Source organism: Megascapheus bottae, unplaced genomic scaffold, assembly GCF_031878675.1.
Source record: "Megascapheus bottae isolate mThoBot1 unplaced genomic scaffold, mThoBot2.hap1 HAP1_SCAFFOLD_87, whole genome shotgun sequence".
Classification (NCBI taxonomy): domain Eukaryota; kingdom Metazoa; phylum Chordata; class Mammalia; order Rodentia; family Geomyidae; genus Megascapheus; species Megascapheus bottae.
Genome location: NW_028327338.1, coordinates 345,208 through 358,517, shown reverse-complemented (window position 1 = coordinate 358,517; position 13,310 = coordinate 345,208). Strand labels below are relative to the sequence as shown.

The following is a 13,310-nucleotide window of genomic DNA, read 5'->3' as shown; positions in this document are numbered from 1 at the left end:
GTATATTTGGGATTTTTTTTCTTTTTTTTCTTGGTTAGAAGATTTTCAAGTATAAATTCTCCTAGTGGTGAGACTGGAACTCAGAACCTAACACTCTAACACTGAGCTACACCCTGAGGCCTGAGGGTTTTTAAATTATTTAATTAATTTACTTAATAGACTTTTTTACTTTATGTATGGTGTAGTCACATATGCATCCTCAGGTGATTACGGGGAAGATACAGAACAGGGAAAAGGGTAAAAAAGTACAGCAGTGGAGATCACTGATCAATGAAGAAAATGACACTGGTAAACAACTCATGGGTAGGCTGGGAGTTTGGCCTAGTGGTAAAGTGCTTGCCTAGCATGAACTAAGACCCAGGGTTCCATTCCTCAGTACCACATATATAGAAAAAGCTGGAAGTGGTGCTGTGGCTTAAGTGGTAGAGCTCTAGCCTTGAGAAAGCCCAAGGACAGTGCTCAGGCCCTAAGTTCAAGCCCCAGGACTGGCCAAAAAAATTTCAGGACAACTCATGGATACAGATGGGAAGGAGGGACTGGGAGAGAGCAAGGAAAAGAAGACACTGCCTGGAAGGAAATGGACTCGTTATCTGACCTGTGTAACTGCTCCATCTATCGCCTTTATAATAACAATAACGTAAATTAATTATAAAATTAAACTTTGCATTTAAATAAAAATCTTGTTTGTGAAATTTGAATCAGTGGTCTTATCTACCCTTTCTATAAAGGTTGACTCATCAACAAGTATTTGTTACACACAGAACTCTACTTAAATATTTGTAGAATCCATGGTGATTTCTTTTATCTTTGACAATGAAAATTTTTGTCTTTTCCTCCTCTTACCTGTAACAGATCAGTCTTAATAAAGGCTTAACAATTTATTGATTTATGTTAAGAGATTGAAACTGGCTTCAGTAGTTTTCTCCTTTTTCATATTTTACTTTTCTGAATTAAAAAAAATAATAAAAAAATTGTAGGGAGCCAGGAGTTTGGCCTAGTGGTAGAGTGCTTGCCTAGCATGCACGAAGACCCGGGTTCAATTCCTTGGTACCACATACATAAAAAAAAAAAGCCAGAAATAGTGCTGACGCTCAAGTGGTAGAGCTCTAGCTTGAGAAAAAGTCCAAGGGCAGTGCTCAGGCCCTGAGCTCAAGCCCAGGACTGGCAAAAAAAAAATTGTAGAAGGAAATGTATCAGTGGAGGCAGAATTACGTTTTAAAAATAGATTGGAAAAACAAATGAATAAACAATGAATAAACTTTAATTTTCTCTTCTTTCCTTTTGCCCTTTAAAAACAATAAAATTCAATTTCTGTTAGTCATTTGACTTGGAATATCATATACCAATTATTGCACAAATGTGTAGAGAATGTGTTGCTACATTGGACACTGCAGTATATCTAGTTTTTTTAAAAAAATTTCTTTTCTTCTCTTTTTTGTTTTATTTCCTTTACCTACATTGGATTTAACTTTTAAAATAATAACTTGAGTTGTCAGCCCAGAAAGTGGCCAATAGTCCACAAGCATTTAATATAAGGATTGTTTCTTCTGTGTCTTACACATTTTGATATTTTTCATTTTTATGAATTGGGGCACACACTCAACCACTTTCCAATCCATAGCACTCACACATGTGCCTTGCAAGACCATCGCGGCCATGACATCAGCCTCAGCCTCTCCCTGCATGGTGCCATCAACATAGTGAACCAATGTACATAAAATCTGTGGGGTTGTGCAGGAGAGAGATGACAGGAGATGGCAGTCTCTGATGATTAACTTGGGTATGACAGGGAGCTATCACTTGACATGGATATGGGAATGAGAATGTATGCAGTGGTACTGATATTTTAGAGAAGTGAAGAATTGGATTCTTGTGTTTGCTGATTATTGCTACATCAGAGAAACCCTTCTTCCAGGTAAAGAGCAGCTTACAACATCTGGTATTTATGGATTCCCTACAGGAAAGATATCAATAGGGGAAAGCAGATGCATTTGCAATTAAGATCTAATCGAGTTTATGATAAAGCCACTCTATTATTCAGGACTTTGCAATTAAAAATGCAGCAAAATTTTGCTAGATTGATTTTATTGGCAACATCGGGTTGCATTTTGTAATTGATTCCTAGGAGATGGAGGAACTTAACTATCTGTAAGGACCTGGAGGAGCGACTGTTGTTAGGTAGTTTAATCATTGGTAAGTGCTATGAAGCACTGTTAGATACAGTGTTCAGCTTCAATTCTTGACTGTAAACACTCTTCAGTGTGTGTGGATGGGTGTGGGCACACAGGTAGATGTGTGCCCATGTAGATGTGCGAATGAGCAAAACAGCATGAAACTGGTCGGTCAATTCTTTTAAAGGCAGAGACCCTTCCCCTCAGCCTGGCACTGGGAAATGTCAGCTGTGAATCCTCTCTTCTGTCCACAGCAGGGTTTGCCCTTGTGTCTTCACAGCTGTTTGGACACTATGCCTGTCATCAGTTTGAAAACTGCCAGGACTCCTGCCAGTGAAGCCACCACACCAGCTTCGGAGGCCTTGTCTTTGTTTCCTTGCTGGACTTCCTGCACCAGCCTCTTGTGTTCCAGGAAAGGCAGTCCCAGAGGACATACGATGACCTTGAAGCTACTCTCAATCAAGAATAGGGCAGGGGACTCAGGGACCTCCCTCGGGGACTCAGCCTAGACAGTGAGCCATTGGTGAAACCTGGGCGGGGGGAGGGGGGAGCTGGGAATCAAAGATGCCAAAAAAATCAAGCTCAGTTAATTCTTACTTGTTGTTAGCCTCAACATGCATTGACAATGTAAGTTCAGATCTAAGCAGATAGGCTTAGTGACCGTGGACACAGTTTCAAGGCTTCCTACTCCACTGTGGTCACCAGCCTGGCTTCTCTAAACACTTGCTTTGTGCAATTCTATCTTGGTAAGCACTTTCCTATGGGGCAGCTAAGATGCCACTCATCCATGCATTGACCCCACACTCCACGTGGACTGTGCAGAAATCCTGCAGAGGCCATTTCTCAGTCACAGTATGGTTCCTCTAACACTTCATTTTTTGCTTTAAAATCACTCGTAACAACTCCAAGGGACATCAGCGTAGATAACACCTTGGGACCTCACAAAAAGCATTGCCCTAAGGGTCTCTCTGTTTGTCTCCATCTGACTGGATATGTATGTGTCTGCCAGTTATATGTCACATCATCTGTTAAGGACAGAAGGGGTTCTAAGGACCACAGTTTATGATACCCAGAAAGCCCTGATAGACCTATCATAACTGGGCAGTGTTGTTAATTCAAGGTACACTGAAGACTTTTAACCTACTAACCATCTTGACTCAGCAATCCAGTACTCTGTAGGCTCTCATGGCTGAGTATGGCTGGGTGCTGGGACTTACTATTTCTGTCCAGTAATGTGACAGGACTGGCATTCCTCTACTTACCCTGGGGTAAAACATCACAAGTGAAAATTAGAGAGATAGTTTCTGTTTAGCATTTGTTCCTGTCATACTACTGTAAAATTGAAAAGTGGAGCTTTTACTGGAACCATGAGGCTGGAGCAAGGAGGCATCCTACCCTGGAGGGTAGGTGTGGACCTGACCCTCGGGTGTTATCTCTGAGGACAAGATCTTCAGTTTTTGGAGTCTGCAACATGAGTCGATGGAGACACATTAGTGTTGAAGTAGCCGAGCAAGGAGTTTCACAGAGGAAATTGAACGAGCAATAATGCACAATTAAGGGAACTGGTGGGTTCGAGCCAGGTGGCTCAGAGATGCTGAGAATGGGCCTCTGTAATAGGCTCAGGGAATGTGGGAGGAGTCTGAGGCATGGGAACGAATTGGTCTTAGGGAGATGAGGGCTCAGGATTCAATCAATACTTAAAAGGGATCTGTGCATGTACACTCCCATAATTTTCAGTATATATGCGAAAGCTCTCATATGCAAGAAGACATAAGAAACTTTTCTGAAGAGGCAAGGCTAAGGACACACCAGTCTTCACTGAGTTAGAATCTGCCTGACCTTTGCTACAACCTAGAAAAGAAGTTCTAGCCATACAACTGCAAACTAAATACAAGGAGGAGGGTAACAGCTTGTTCTATGAAGGAGACAGAAACTTTCGGGTGCACCCCAGAGTATGACAAAGATAAAGGTGGGTTGGGATTTACTGGTAGCTAACCTGCCCCCAAACCAGGTTTGGAGTATTGAGTGTTGTGTCCTAAGGAATTCAAGGGATCATGACTCAACCTAAATAATAAAAAAAAGAATAAGGACACAGCAGAGGTAAACACCAAGAAAAATAAAGACACTTAAGACATGACACTAAAAAAAGCAATGAAAGGGAAAATGGAATGTATGAGGAATGGGTCTGGGCATACCTGAACAGAGGCTCATCAATTGCTCCAACACAGAGGTGTGTTCAGTGCACAGTGGGTCAGGGCTTGGATAGGACTCGCTCCAATGAATGCTGGTCTTTGTTCTGTATGCCTGGTACAGTTAATCATCTCGCTAATGCAATTGCTTTGACTGTCAGTTGGATTTAGAGATATAAAGTGTTGCCAGTTTGCTAAATTGAGGTCACTGCGACATAGATGTCTATTTCTTTCAAATAACTATTTCTTCTCAATTAATCTGCCTTAGTACTTTTGTCATAAAGCCATGGATATAGACGTAGAGTTATCTCTAGGCCTTCTATTAAGTGTCATTGATCATTTTGTCTATCTTAAGTTTTATTTTTAATAATTATTCCTTGAAATTAAGGATGTAACTTCTCCACCTTTGTCTACAACTTGCTTGGGTTTATTTGGTATCGATTGCTTTTCCCCTGTGAATTTTACTATTAATGTGACTATTCCTATCAAACAAAGGGCTTACTTATGTTTATTTTGACTAAACTTGCATGGAATTGATATATCATTTAGACAAAACTGGAATGATAACAAGGCTTTCCTCCAACCCATACACAAGGAATACATCTCATTTCAGCAATATTTACAATATTCAGTGTGCATTTCTTATGTAGTTTTGTATTTTTCCCAACACATTTTATATTACCTTTACTATATATAGTTGTTTTTCAATTTATGATTGGTATATAGGAATACCACTGAATTTTTGTCGTTGTTCTTTATATCTATGGGTGGGGTGAGGTGGGGCATGTATCCTGGGACTTGAACTCACAGCCTTTCCTGCCAAGGCTGACGTGGAACTGTGACCCTCATGTCTGGGCCTCTTGAGTAGTTAAACTCACAGTGGCTCAGCCTTTTTGTCATTGTTCTTGTATTCTACAACTTTCCTAGCTTTATTTTTTATTCAGAGAAATGTAAAAATACAATTTCAATTTACTGCCCAGGAATCAGATTTTTCTTATTCTTGAGTAAGCCCTCACCTACTTTTCACTATTAATATGTTGGAACAGTCCGTGTGCCTCTGCTCAGGTGTAAGAATTGGTATTATCTCTTCCTAAAAGATGCCTTTTAATTTATCTCTATCACCACAATGTGAGAGTCGTATAGTCCTCCATATCCCACCCCCCTGTCTCCTTTCTATTCAGCGTATGTTCTAACAACAGTAAGGGCTTGCTTGCTTTTTTTTTAGATCCCTCCCCTCTTTTTTTTTCTGTTAGTTGTAGGATTTGAACCCAAGACTTGGGTGCTATCCTTAAGATAGTTTGCTCAAGGCTGGAGTCCTACCAAGTTGAGTAACAGCTCACTTTTTGGTTTTCTGGTAGTAAATTGGACATAAGAGCTTCACAAATTTTCTTGCCTTGGCTAGTTTTGAACAGCTATTCTCACATCCTAGCCTCCTGACTAGCTAGGATTATGGGCATGAGATATCAGTGTCTGGCTTTTTTAGACCCTTTGAAAATCTTGGTCTTTTAACTGGAAACTGTTTACATTTAATGTGATTATTAGTGTGGCTAGGTTTGTGGCCATGATGTCCTTCTTTTATAATCTTATTTGCTTCTTATCTGTTTTAAAAGTCTTTTATCTTGTCTTTATTCTTTTATCCAATTTGTTAAATGGTTTGTGTATTGTTTGCCTTTTTATGTTATATACTTTATTGGATGTAACACAAATTGCTTAATGGTTGAGTTAGAATTTATAATATATATTCTAAACATATATGTGTTATATATATGTATATATACATACACACACACACACACACACACACACACACACATATAAAGATCACCATCCAATACTCAGGTCTTGGGTGCTGGGAAATGATCCTGAGGATTTCAAGAATTCACTCTTTTTCCTTTAGAAGTGAATTAATTTGTTCCATATGAAGTTACTTTAAATAGCTGATCTTTATTTAGTTCAGGAGACATTCGGTGGTGTCCATATGAAATTCTTTCCATCCTGTTGCTCCATTTGAAATTCAGATGCAAAATATAAAGAAGATATCAAGCCAAGGAGGACTTTTAAGTGTCTCATCCAAAGTTAATCTCTTGCCAATGCCACTTGCCTTCCAGAGTAGTAGACTGTTATTAATATGTCAAAAAAGACAAACCTTCAACACATCCAGGATGGTTTAGAAACCAAGGCCAGAAAAACTAATTGAGGAACAGCTGCTTTTGCTTTATCAATTTTAATTAAAAATTCCAAAGATGTCCATCTTAATTTCCCATTTTTTTTGCTAGTCCTGGGGCTTAAACTTGTGGCCTGAGAACTGTCATGGGGCTTTTCTCAAGGCCAGCTCTCTACCACTTGAGCCACAGCACCACTTCTTGTTTTTTTTTTCTATATATGTGGTACTGAGGAATTGAACCTGGGTCTTCGTGCATTCTAGGCAAGCACTCTACCAGTAGGCCAAACTCCCGGCCCCTCTTAATTTCCCATTTTTAACTTTTGGCATTCCAAATTTAGAGACAATAATAGTTTTCAGGTTTCCTCCACTTCCATGAGGCCAGGGTGCATGCTCGCTCACAAATGGAAGTTAGGTGGAAGAACATGCTGAGAAGAATTTTCCTCAGTAAGTATATGTGTTTACCAAGAAAGAGAATCAAACTATTAATGATCATATCTGTGTACATGTATAACAATAATTTAATTCATCACTAAGTATTCACAATGGAATTTTATGCTTCCATCAGAAAGAATACATTGCCCCATTCATAAGGAAACAGAAAAAAATCATTTTATGTGAAGTAAGCCAGACCCAAAGTGACATAGGTTCCATGGTTTCCCTCATTTGTAATAATTAGTATATAGCTTAATAGCTATGTACATATGGCCATATAAAATGAAGCCAAGCAAAATGAACACCAAGATATAGAAACAAGAGGATGTTGTTTTAATGTACTATATGAAGTTATTTTGTTTTCTTTTGTATTTTTCCTCTATGGTTTATCCCCTGTTGTCACTGTATTGGATTTCAGCACCATATGCATACATCCTTGAAACTCCTCTATACATCACCTTGACAATAAAATTAAAATAAACAATCTTATCACATGTACATGAAGATAATATTTTACATTATTTTAAGATAATGAATAGGTATTTTGAGACGTTAAGGACTTTGCTCAAGATTAAGTGGTAAAGCTAAACTTATAAAGATATGCTATCAAAATGTACAATATGGACCAGGAATTTGGCCTAGTGGTAGAGTGCTTACCTAGTATGCACAAAGACCTGGGTTCAATTCCTCCATACCACATACATAGAAAAAGCTGGAAGTGGTGCTGTGGCTCAAGTGGTAGAACTCTAGACTTGAGAAAGCCCAAGGATAGTGCTCAGGCCCTGAGTTCATGCCCCAGGACTGGTAAAACAAGAAGATGCACAATATGATGTCATAAGAGCATCAGATAAAATGGTTACTAAATGGACACAATTAACATAGCTGTAATCTCACATTCTTCTCTTAAGTGCACATTTAACAAAAGTCCTGAATAGAATAAATACACTGTTAATGGCATCAGTCCTACTATTTTAGACATTTGTGTTTCTGGCTGTCAATCATACACATTTACTACTCTGCATATTTTGACTTACATATTCAGAGTTTCTCCCCAGCCCCAATCCTGGATTGGGATTTTATTCTCTATCTCTATATAGTTGACTTTACAAATCCACATATAATATGATTACTACAGTATTTTCTCTTATTGATCTGACATTTAACTTGCATGCTCTGAATACCCATTCAGATGTCAAGTTCTCTTCTTTTTCAAGTCTGAGCCTTATTCACATGTGTGTATATAATGTATATACATATGTATACACACATGCATATATGTAAATATATACACCTGCATATGTGTACATATATGTATATATATGCATGAATTTAAAATTGTACCAAAGTATCCTCATCAATTCGTCCATTATGGAAACTTTGGTTGTTTTGATATCTTGCCTTTGTGAGTAACGCTATCAAGAATGGAAAGGGAATATGTCCTGACAGGGATCCTCACTTCCTTTGTGTACACATGTAGGGAGTTGTTGAGCCACAAGGAGGCTCTGCTGTTAATTTCTCGAGTTTCCTTACTATTTTCCGGAATGGATGCACCAATTTGCATCTCCAGTGTCATAGCATGAGACTCCCCTTTATTCCCTGTTTTCATCAACACTGGTGATTGTTCATTTGTGTGTGTGCTTCTCCTATGAAGTTAAACTTGTGTCCAATTACATCTGAATGCCAAATCTATTCTTTTATTACTATTTTATATTCCCTGTAATTAATACTTCGAACTCAATCTCCCGTGACTGAGAAGTTGCCTGACATGCGTTAGCTGTGTTCTCATCACAAGGGAAGCCTCGATGACTGTTGGTGTGATCCGAGGGCCTGTAGCAAGATCCAAAATGTCTAAACACTCCAAGAAGTTGTTTCTGGTAAGAAATTGAACAAGGGGGAAGATGGCAGAAAATTAACAGTGGACCAACAGAGCTCCCTCTGAAGAAGTAGAGTTACGGGGTCCCACTGAATTTTCTGCATCTAAACAGTCACACGGAATACAGAGATTTATATAAAAAATTTACAATCACCCTGCTTAAAGAAGACCTATTTAAGAACCCACTGGTGGTGGAGGTAACCAAAGGTAGCCAGGAGAAAAGCAGAAAAGACAGTGTGTGTGCTCAGGCTTTCCACTCACTCTCAGCTTAAACTTAAAGACCAGGAATGGGAATCCACATCCCAGCCTACCCCAGACAGATATAGAGACAGCTTGTTACACCACAGATTGTCTGAAACACCCCTAAAAGACTTTCTCATTCCCTCCCAGAGAACAACATCTGGAAGGAAACCTTCCCTCCACCCAAGAAGAAAACCATTTTTGATAATGGCATAGAGCCTGCCAGAGCAGTTAGCTAGTAACACGGGACAGAGAAGTCAATGACATTTTTCAAGAGGGCAAAAGATCTGATAACCTAGAAACAACCCTCTCTGGCAGAAAATGAAGAACTGAGCCAGAGAGAGGCAGCTCCAGCCAGTGGAAGGCAGCTCCACTCAGGGGGAGAAAGCTCCTTTCAGGGAGAGATAGCTCTACCCAGGGTGGGACATCTCTGCTCAGAGGGAAATAGCCTTGTCCTGGAGGATGCAGCCTTAGAGAGATACCTCTCTTCAGTGAACAAAGACAAGCTCAACGCTCTAGACATATAGCAGTTCAACCTATAGCCAGCCTGGACCCCTGGAATTAAAAAACCAAAAGTCTGTAAAATTTCACTGGGAAAATAAAAAAAACCACTCTCAACAGGATGTAAAGCTGAGGGCAGCTCCAGGCAGGCTAAAAGGAGAGTCTCTAGAGCTAGTTCCTCCGTGAAAAGCCACTGATTCCCAACAGGCCACAGTCCAACATGCACTCAAGATCACTTACAGAGATTCTAACCAACACAGTACAATCACCTCCTTCCTGATGTACCACACAAAGCAAATCCCTTTTCCCACTAAGTTAGGCTGGGAAGAGTAGTAAGAAGACTCCAACTTTGTAAGGCAGACCTAGGCTAAGATATAGAACCAACCTAAATGCCCCTCAGTAAAAATGGATCAAGAAAATTTGGTAAACTACACAATAGAAATCTATGCATCCATCAGGAAGAATGACATTGCCCCATTTGTAAGGAAATGGAAAGACTTGGAGAAAATTATATTAAGAGAAGCAAGCCAGACTCCAAAAACAAAATCATAGACTGCATATTTCTGTCATTTGTAATCATTAAAATGTGCCTATAAATTGACAAGTAAACCCAAGGGATAGTAAAGGACAAAAAATTACACTTGGACATGAGTAAATAGGACTCTGAACATTCACATAGTAAGAACAAAGGAGGATATTCTTAGGAGAGGATTGTAAAAGCTCAATATCTATGTTTCCTGGGAAACCTGTTCTGAAGGCCCTCCTCTTACCAGACAGAGTAAGTGGTGCTCACATGTATGTCATATTACAGTGTTTCTGGTGCACAAAGTTAAGCAAGAGATCTAGACACAAGTCCAGAGTTTACATGAATGAGGCACTTTGAAGTGGTTTACAGAATTTTGTTTTTTTTTTGTTTTTGTTTTTGTTTTTGTGTTTGCCAGTAATGGGGTTTGAACTCAGGGCCTGAGCACTGTCCTTGGACCCTTTTTGCTCAAGGCTAGTGCATTGCCACTTGAGCCATAGCACAATTTCTGCCTTTTTCTGAGTATGTGGTTCTGGGGAATAGAACCCAGGGTTTCCTGAATGCTAGGAGAGCACTCTACCAACTAGACTACACTCCCACCCCACAGTATTTTTTTTTTGGTAGAGGAAAAGTTAAAAAGAAGGGTCAACCTAAGTCAGATTAATTATTCATGGATTTTATTGTTCCTGCAGAAGTCTCCAGCCCCGTCTAGCTCAGGAATGCTTCCATGAATACTTAAGGGAAATAAAACAACATTACTCATGCAGCAAATGGCTCCTGGAGACTGGTTCCTGTAGCTGATTTCTGAGTTGAGAGTGAGCTGACTGAAGCCTGCTGTTAATGCATGGGAAACTCAGATCCATTGATGGTTTGCATACTCCAGTCTGAGTTATTGCTGAGCCTGTGCTTTATCTTGTAATTGATAAGTTTCCTTACATTTTCATCTTCTTATTTAATACACAAGAATTTAAAATCAACCCTTTGATACAGTCAAACTATCACTGCCAATAAGAAAGTTTCCTTCCCATAAAGGGATGGAAGTAGAACAATCGAGTCGATGAGATAAGCCAAGACCAAAAGAACAAAAGGTACATGGTCTCTTTGATATGTGGGTATTAGAATGAAACAATACAAGGGTGATGGCTCAATATCCAGGAACTCCAGGTCCTTAACATGAATTTGGAGATATACATATATCTATATAGCCAGGCACTGGTGGCTCACTCCTATAATCCTAGCTACTCAGGAGGCTGAGATCTGAGGATCTCAGCTCAAAGGCAGCCGATCACTAAAAGACCAAAAGACCATGAGACTAATTTCTTTTTTTAAGCTTTTGTTTTATTTCAATGCATAAGGCATTACAGTTATATTCATCAGATAGAGGGTGCATGACTTCTCACATATTGATATCCCTTCTTATGTTTTTGTCCCCATTTCCCTTCCCCCACTGCCTCCCCTCATTTTCCCCTCTTATTTCAAATAAACAAGTAAATATCTATATAATATACCAGGTAACAAAGTGGGATACTGTAACAATATAAGATTAACCAAAGGGCAACACAAGAGAAGAGAGAAAAACATAATACATAAAGAATAACAGTCATTTATAATTAAGCTCTTGTTTCCATATCCTGGAAGTCTGTTAATTTGGCCTCATCCTATATGGCCTTATGTATCTAGGGTTTGAGCTATTATAATTCTATGCTAGGAGAGTTTTAGATATGCACTAATTATTACAGATGAGGGAAAACATTAAGCCTGTGTTCCTTTGGGTCTGACTTTCTTCACTTAATATGATTTTTTCCAAACCTTTCCATTTCCTTACAAATGGGGTGATGTTGTTCTGATAGCGGCATTGAATTCCATTGTGTATAAATACCATATCTTGTTGATCCAATCATAAACTGAGGGGCATCTGTGTTGGTTCCATATCTTCACTATGAAAAATAGTGCTGCAATGAACATCCTTGTGCTAGTATATTTAGTGTGTCCTTGTTTCTGGACCAATGGGTAAATGCCCAGTAGTGGAATTGCTGGGTCATAGGGGAGCTCTATGTTTAGTCGTTTGGAGACTCTTATTTCTAATTAACCACCAGAAAACTCAAGTGGTAGACTCAAATGGTAGAGCACTAGTGTTGAGCTGAAGAGCTCAGGGACATTACCCAGGCTCAGGCCCAGTGTTCAAGCCCCATGACTATTATATATGTATATATATATATAGTGCATATATAATGTATATATAAATACACATGTGCATATATGTCCATATGCACACTATATGTATATGTGGTGTGCATATATAGTGTATATATAGTGTATACATATACTATATAGTACAGGGCTCCTCCACTCGTCTTTGCACTGATTGGTGGATGGCTCCTGCATACTTTGCCCTCTTTCCATTGGCTGAGCAGGCACCCACAGCATGATGGGAAGCAGCAGCTCAGCAGGCACCATAGGAACAAGAAATGTCACGATGGATCACAGTATTAGCTATGTGTTATGTTAACCACTATTTTGCCCTATCTCCCTAACAGTTCCTCTTCCTCTTGCTGTGACTGTGGGTGTTTGCTTGAAGTGATGTGGGTACTGTACATCAGCTCAGATGTATTGTTGCTTGTTGTAGGGGACCTGCTTTGCTTGCTCTCATTTTTTTGGTTCCTGTTACAATATTACATGGCTTTTGTTTTCAGTCTTCTTGGAGAAATGGAAGTGGACTCATAGGTGTAGACACCTCGGCTCTCATGGAATCAGCAGGCTCTCTCCATGCCATTTGTTTTCATCAGCATTGTGTGAGTATCTCCGACAGCCCTTATGTTGCTGTGCGTTGCACATCTACAGCTGCTAGAGAATTGAGGGCTCTCTAATACTTGCCTAGTAGCAAGTCAGGATGGTTTGGTGTATGGTTATGTTAAAGAATGACAATCAGAGCATCTTTCTGAGCCACCACCACCTGTATTGGTTTGCTTTGTATTATGAAATCATTTCTCTTAAAATAAATTACAGAAAACCCACAGCATCTCCAAGATCCCATTGGATGTGAGTTTTCAACAGAACTTCAGTTAATGGGCTTTCACTTTATTGTTTGGTTCCATTTGTTGTGGTGGTTGTTTTTCTTTGGCACAATGACAGATTACCTTTCCCTGCAGCTCCCACAGTGGTGCGCTTGGGCTGAGTCCCTTCCTGTGAGGGGCTGATAGACAGTGAGCTCTAGAAA

At 39.5% G+C, this 13,310-nt stretch overlaps 1 pseudogene; it reads right to left on the bottom strand.

Annotated features, from left to right (window-relative positions):
• The window catches only part of LOC150040030 (vomeronasal type-2 receptor 116-like), a 33,231-nt pseudogene extending 20,681 nt beyond the window's left edge, over positions 1-12,550 (bottom strand).
• Between the last annotated feature and the right edge of the window lie 760 nt (positions 12,551-13,310).